The sequence below is a fragment of the Anopheles stephensi genome, chromosome 3 (assembly GCF_013141755.1).
Source record: "Anopheles stephensi strain Indian chromosome 3, UCI_ANSTEP_V1.0, whole genome shotgun sequence".
Lineage (NCBI taxonomy): Eukaryota > Metazoa > Arthropoda > Insecta > Diptera > Culicidae > Anopheles > Anopheles stephensi.
This window is the reverse complement of record NC_050203.1, coordinates 27440347-27447782: the sequence shown is the minus strand read 5'-3', so window position 1 is coordinate 27447782 and position 7436 is coordinate 27440347. Positions and strand designations below refer to the sequence as shown.

Here is a 7436-nt window from a genome sequence, read left to right as displayed (position 1 = left end):
TTTCCAGTTTGTATTTTTTTCTTCTCTCTCCTTGTTTTGGTGCGGTTGTTTTCCCGATCGATTCCGTAGTCCTGCAGGATATATCTGAGCTCCTGCCCGAGAGGGTCAAGTCACTTTGATTAATCACCCTGAAGGTTATCCCTCTTCTGGTGCTTGTTCGGAGTTTGTTAGTAGTTTTGGTTGTTGTTATGTTATGTGCAAATCGATCATATTCATGTCTTGAGAACATAATTGTTGAATTTATCCACAAGTTTACGTACTTCCTTTCAACTCAACTACAAGAGGATAGTGTGCTCGTGGTAGTAAGTGATACGGTTCAGTTCACAGTGTAGCAAAAGTTGGAGTAAGTTAGTGTAGTGGCATGTAATTCAGGCTTTCGGTGACTTGACTGCTGGCGGAAATGGCTTCCTGAGGCTTTCTGTGGTCGCTGTAAACTAACCAACATGGAGGATATAAAGGTAAGCTAGCATTTTTTCCATTATTCATCAGTTATTAATGTAAAATCTGATTTATTATCTATTTATTTCTTTGAATGGATTGGGGCAGGTCTTTGCCTTTTATGTGAGAGAATCTTTCATAAACTTACATTAAGTTGCATATAATATTTCCGGACTCATGGTAGCGTGCTATATAACATTAATCAAAGTTCAAATGTCACGTGATACACCTTTCTTTCCGTGCTGTAGAGATTCGAAATAGCTCTAGACGGCCAGGACTTTCTGTAAGGGTTCGATCCGTGTGGGATTTATGGCTGGTCTTTCCGTGCTGATCAATATGACCTGTTCCACCTTTGTATGGCAATGGCCAGGATCTTGATACGCATACATCTTTCAAGCTCAACATCAGACAGATGCATGTCCAATGTGGACCCCAGCCATCAATATATTATTCTCATTTTAATTGCTCATTAGCTCATCTTTTTCCCGTACCTATATTCTGCCAATCATCCTCAACAGTTCAGTTTAAAGAACTCTTGTAATTTATGTGTTGTTTTAAGCATCTGTATCGACACAAAATTGCGCTATTCCGGGAAGGGTTTACGTTTCCCCACGTTCCGATTCACCATATTTCCAAACATGTTGTTGTTTCGCTGGTTCCCAGAAACCCTTAAGATGCTTTCCAGCAGCATCATTCGGCTGCGATCGATTTGTGTACGTTCACTCGTACGTTTGAGCCGACTGAGCAGCTCATTAAAACAGTATAAAAATCGCTCTCAGCGAGCTAATCGAGCCGTTGTTGGTCGCCAACGAACCACCTCCATGATGCGGCACATTCTGTTCTAGAGTCGCTAAGGTATGCAGGCAACGGGAGGTTTTTTTTCATCTACCAAAGTTCACCGTTCGGGCTGATTATGAAAATAATCAGACAGGTTCGAAGTTTTCCACAAGTGGCTTCGGAGCCAGCCGGCGAGATGCCATGGAAATGGCGAATTCGGTTGAAATCGTACCGCCGAAATCGTGTTTCGTGAGCGAGTACCTGGCCGGAGTTGTCGTGCCGTTGATGGACGCGGGTACGTATCCTCTTTGCCGAGTGTGTGATTCCGGCACCGTAGTAACGCGGGGAAACCGAAATCCGGGCGCGAAGTAACGCGTCAGTTAACCCGGGGACGGGACGGGAGGGGGTTAGTCTCTGACAGTAAGTCGCTGTTGCTGTCGGTAACAGGGAAACCTGCTCTAATTAGTATAAATTTTGTAACAGCGTCGCACAGCCCCCCTGCAATCCTCCCTTTCGGCTGCTTTGCCTGCCTGTGATTAACGAACGGTGAGAAGAATTGCCACACGTGGCCATTCATCCATCCGTTTTTGCGTGGGGTTTTATTTCGGAATAATATTAACTTACGTGTTCTGGATTTACGATTAAAAAAAAAAACAAGTCCTTACAGACTAAGAAAAAGAAAACAACAGTTGATTGATTGTTAAGCGTTTGCTTTTTGGCCTGCTTCTTGGTACTACTTTTATTTTTTTGGAGGTCGTGGTCTGCCATTTGCGGCTTCCATGACTTAATTTACCCGTAGCTGGATATTCATTCCTGGGTTCAGGGGAAACAGCTCGTTTAGGATTTTCTGCCGTTTACTTCGTATTCAGATTATGATTCCAGCGGCCTGACGTTCTATTCTTGCTGTGGTGGAAAGTGTAAGGTTATGTCGTGGATTTGGTGGCTTCAAATAATTCCCCCAAGAGTTGAATGTCTGGAACTTCGAATTTTCTGGGAGCGCTAGAAAGGGGATTTGCTCAGAATACTCACAACATGCTGTAGTTACGTATATGTGCAAATGCAACGCGGTCCGGTGGTTGATAGCGTCGCCGGTCTTGACACAGTAGGACGTGGGATCAAATCCCATCCAGACCGCATCTTCATACGCAGAACGAGGATTATCCAGGTAAGGGTCAAATCAAGTCACAGGAAGCCAGAAATAACAGGCCCAGAACTTTCGAGGTTGTAGTACCAAGGAAGAAGAAGAAGAAGAAGAAGAATTAAGCTGAGACCTTGACCATAGCTCTTCTAGAATTAAATGTTCGAATTTTATTAACTTTATGTAGACCTCGATGACCATTTTTTATCCTCGTCTTGACTGCAGCATGATAGGATAAGGTTCTCCCATTGAAGTCTATCGACAAGGCTACTCTGAAAGCGTTTTTACAAACGCCACTCAATCTGAGTTATTATCACAAAGATAGCTTGGTGAATTTTGTATGAAGGAGTCCATTTTGTCTAGGAAGTTTCTCCAAGTTTAGACGAAAATTAATTCCTCTTCAGCTCGGGAATAAAAATCTGAAAAGTGTATCTTATTGAAGTTCAGTCAGTGATAACTACCACGAATAAAGATGTCCTTTCTCGGACCATAGTGGCGACGCGACTACCATCATACCAGCGGGAGCTCAGGTTCCAGCTACGACTTCATTCTCTACCGAATCCTGAATATCTGGTCCGTTTTTTCCCGATAGTTTTTTTCCTGATAAAACCAATATCCCCAAAAAAGCCTCCAACTCCAACCAAGTAAAAAAAAAAAACGGAAAGCGATGTAAAGTTTTCACACACAAGCCGCAGGATAAATATCTTTCAAATCTTCCAAAATCACGTTCCCGGCTGCTCCCGTTTTCCAACCTTCCTTACCGTTTTCACGCCCCCCTCACCCCCGCCGTGGGGGTTTTTGTAACGATGATCGATTTTTGACCTTTCCCCTGGGCGCAGAATGCAAATCAAATCTCCACCGCACACTGAACGTGTGAACATGAGCCCCTCCCCAAAAAAAGAAGGAAAACCTCGGACACAAATCCTTCGCCGTAAGTGAAAAGTGAGAAAAATCGTCGCAACGCGACAAAATTCCTCGCTAGGCTTTTATTCCCGTTTTGCTGCTGCGAACGTTTTGCGCTCCACAACACAAGCGCATTGGCGATGGGATTATTTTGTTTTATGTAAATGTCTTCTTGCCCGGCAAACGTTACAGAACTACGCAGGAGCTGCCGGTTGCTCCAAATTCTCAGCGTTAGGATATTTTTGATTAATTATTCACTGGTCGAACTAACCAGGGGGGAAAAAACACAAGGCAAAAGCTTTAAGGTTAGTGCACTGTTTTTGTTTCATCGGGAAATCGGATAACTGAAGACAAGCGCCCCAACCCTCCTCCCCTGCCTGGAGCAGAACTAGGGCACCGAAAGTGTGTGTGTGAGAGAGACAGTGAGACAGGTCGCCTTCAGAGACCGCCAAAGATATTCCAATAAACACCCCACGAACGAACTGCAAGAAGAATGTGTCACCGGAAAATGTCAACGTGGCTCAGCGGCCGAAGCCCGTTGCTACCCTAAAATCGCCGTTGACAGCTCCGGGCTGGCAGCTTGATTTTAATTTAAGTGACTTTTATTGCTACTCCTCCAAGCGTTCGTCCAGCGTCCTCGGTTGGAAGATAGGACAATAATTCATCGCTCCTTTTGCTGCTTCGATGTGGGTTACTAGAAATTGCATCAATCTGTGTGTGTGTGTGTGTGTGTGTGTGTGTGTGTGTGTGTGTGTGTGTGTGTGTGTGTGTGTGTGTGTGTGTGTGTGTGTGTGTGTGTGCGTTGGCAGAAAGGATGGCCACAGCTGGATCGAATCCTGGGACCTGGGACCGTCCTCCGCTGCGTGCGTTTTGTGAACGTGTGCCAAAATTTTAATGTCCCGTCAGTTTCCAGCACGTAGAAGCTGGAATGAATTAGCGACCGTCTTGCTGTTGGGCACCATGCTGTCCTATAGCAATTCATAATTTATTCACTTAACTGTACCACTTTCGAGGGCGATCCCCGGTATGCATTTAGATGTGTTGTTTGGCAGGTTTAGTAGGCTGTTTTTGATGTTTTTTTTTTCTTTCTTTCTGGGCTATTAGCAACGGAAAAGTGTCTGTTCAGTGCAATTATGCAAAGCACATCTGATCCGAGAATGGGTGGGTTCGGGGTTTCTTTGGAAGGAACGAACAATGGCGTACTTGAAATGGATGGTATGTGTGTGCAGGCAATTGCTTGGAAGTTTTGTTTGTTTGTTGGAAAGTTAAGACTATTGAAAAAAGTTCAAAGTTTCAGCCCAAATCCTCAGTGCTGAGAACCTTAAAAAGTATGCATTTAATTGCATCTTTTAGGCTCTAAGGCGTAATAGGCATACACACTTGAAATATCTATTTAGTCTGGACATTAAACACATCACCTGCCTTTGTTCAAAAATGTATAGGATAGGACGGTTTGACCGTAAGCTCCGATTTTCACAAAGCGATCAAATCCCATTCGAACCGCACCGCATCAAATCCCATTCGAAACGACAAAGCGATCGAATCCCATTCGAACCGCATGCAGGTCTAACTATCCAGCTTTGGGTAAACTAAGTCAAAGAAAAGAGTGTTGGAAGGCCAAGTGATCTTGAGGTTGTAGGGCCAATAAAGATGTAGTTTACGTCAATGCTTCATACATTTTAGCTTATGATATTTAGCAAATGGTATTAGTGATGTTTATAGATACGCAATCGAACAGGAATAATGAGAAATCGGCGGACAATGGAGAAGCCGCTACAATGACGAGCTCTACGAGCTGTACGATGATCTCACCATCTTGCACCGAATTAGAATCGTCAGGCTCCAGTGGGCTGGTCACGTCATGAGAATGACACCGGACAACCCAGCCCGTAAAGTCCCAAACTGAGATGGAGTGATAGTGTTGATGCGTCCGCCTGATGCGTCTGGGATTTGCTGGTAATCAAAGAGGTTTAGTCGAAGCTAGGTCAAGTAGCCAGAAATAAAAAGGCAAAGTGTAAAATCATGTCTATGGGCTCGACAATTGACAGAGACCACCATCCTTAATTGATAGCTTTAGATCTAAGAGGTACGATCAGGATGAGCCGCGTATTGTTTAGAAAATCTAGAAAAGGACATTTACTAGTGGTGTCCAAATTGTTTGATTAGTTGGCTTTTGGTGTATTAGAAAAAATCTATAAAGATCTTAATTTAGCATTAAAACATAAACATATAGGCGTTGAAGGACTTTTAAACCTATGTCATTTTCTCGCACGAAAGCTAGATAATGTTTGAAAAGAATCAAGTCTATCAAGAGATCAAGTCGGGCAAAAACACATGTGGGAGATACAGCCACAAAGTATGGCGAGCAGTTCTACGAAATCATCCCTCAAGGACGTTACCTTCAAACAAACGATTAAAGGTTGCTTGAATTTTTAGGTTGTTTGTAAGGTAAACAATCCCAATGAGAGCTTAATAGTACTCCTTTGCAATACTACAATAACGCTACAATTTTTGAAGAACGCGTTCATGAAGAACGAGAGCAGCTGCATACATTAGTTTCTTGTTTTAGTGCAAATTTAGGATTTGTGAATCCCCAAGCGTATTTGATGAAATATTGATTTGCAGTCAGGCAGGCAGCCGATCCTTCAAACGAACTGTCATGAAATTTTGACTACCGTAGGTTTCAAAATCTCAAGAATGTTAAGAGTAGTAGCTTGGTAATAAATAGTATAAGATCACTTCTTCATACTTATTTATCCTATCACATCTTTTGCTCAAAGTTGTCATCCCACGCGTCAGCGTACGAGGATTCTCTCCGGTCGGGATTCAATATCTAGTCTAAATACAAATGAAACTAAAGACTCTCTTCTTGAATCCCCGTAGCATAATTTGAATGTAAAATGGGTAACAATACACTAACAAACCAATCTTCACATGGAGAGTAACGTTTACTAGTAGAATTTATGAATGTCCGTGTCAGAAATGGCAGTTTGAACTGTTGTCAAAATGTCCAGACAATATATAAAAATCTTTTATGTGGATGCAATCTAACAACAATCGACTTGGAAGCAGATTTGAAAGAAGACTGTCGCAAAATTCTATCGTCCGTAATGGTCTACTTAGAATGCCTCGATGTCAACAAGGCCAAAAGCGTTGAAAGATGCTAGGGATCGAAGTCCAGGCGTGTGAAAACCCGGCGCAAAACTGTCTCTGGGCACGTGATGAAGATGCCAGACTAAAGCCCCACCAGATATGTACCCCGTTCAGTATGAAGCGTAAAGGAGTACAGCGAACTCGTTTGCTGGATCACGAGTCTAACCTGTCGAATATCGAATGCATCCCTGGACAGACTTTCTTGGAAACGGATTACAGACGTTCAAGTCCTGGCCAGCCCAAAAACAAAAAGAAGATCTTTGGGACCGCCTTTAATAGTCTTATACTAATATGCACTAGGGCGCATCGGTGGCAGATGCGACAGCGACGCTGGTCTTCACACGGCAGGACCCGGGGTTCAAATCCCTATCCTCCGAGGACTAACTATCCAACTTTGCGGTTTCAAAATGATCTAGTAAGCCAGAAATGGCAGGCATGATGGCCTAAGAGGTCGTTAGGCCAAGAAAAAAGAAAAGAAGAAGACACAGCGGAATGCATAAACTAGTTGGACCAATTCCAACTAGTGCAGAGGTCTTTCACTTCTCTCTTTACTCTAGCACTTAGGACTCAGCTACACCCTCCAAAACCCAAACCAAACAAAAAAGCTGTTCCGTGAGTTGATTTGGTTAAAAGAATAAGCAATTCTCTACCACCGTTGCATTGGTTTAATTGATCGATTGAGTGTTTTGGGTGTTTGCTTGCTTGGCGAGTGGCGCTCTCCTCCATTTTGTTTGTTTGGAATACTCCGCCTCCGGGCATGCATAATTGGCAATGTACTACTACTGCTACACCCCTTTCGGATCTTCCCTCTATCCCCGTTGCGGAAGGCGACGAAGAAGTGGGTTTGATGTGAAGATTAAATTCTGCATCTTTTATGAGCTCTTTTCTTTGAGGTTGAGTGCAAGAGTTCATCCAGTTCCTTTCGGCGTCTGTGGTGAACCTGTGTAGGATCGCTTCTTTTCGCTTTGCGATGGCATAAAAGAACACGAACGATACACCACAAGTGCTGGTGCCAGTGTCATTCGGA

General features: G+C 43.4%; 1 protein-coding gene across 1 annotated transcript in view; it reads left to right on the top strand.

Annotated features, from left to right (window-relative positions):
* The first annotated feature begins 297 nt into the window (after positions 1 to 297).
* The window catches only part of LOC118511531, an 88792-nt gene continuing 81653 nt past the window's right edge, over positions 298 to 7436 (top strand). The window contains exon 1 of the mRNA XM_036054727.1: positions 298 to 458. The gene's annotated coding sequence lies outside the window, so the exon portion shown is untranslated. The remainder of the gene's footprint in view (positions 459 to 7436) is intronic.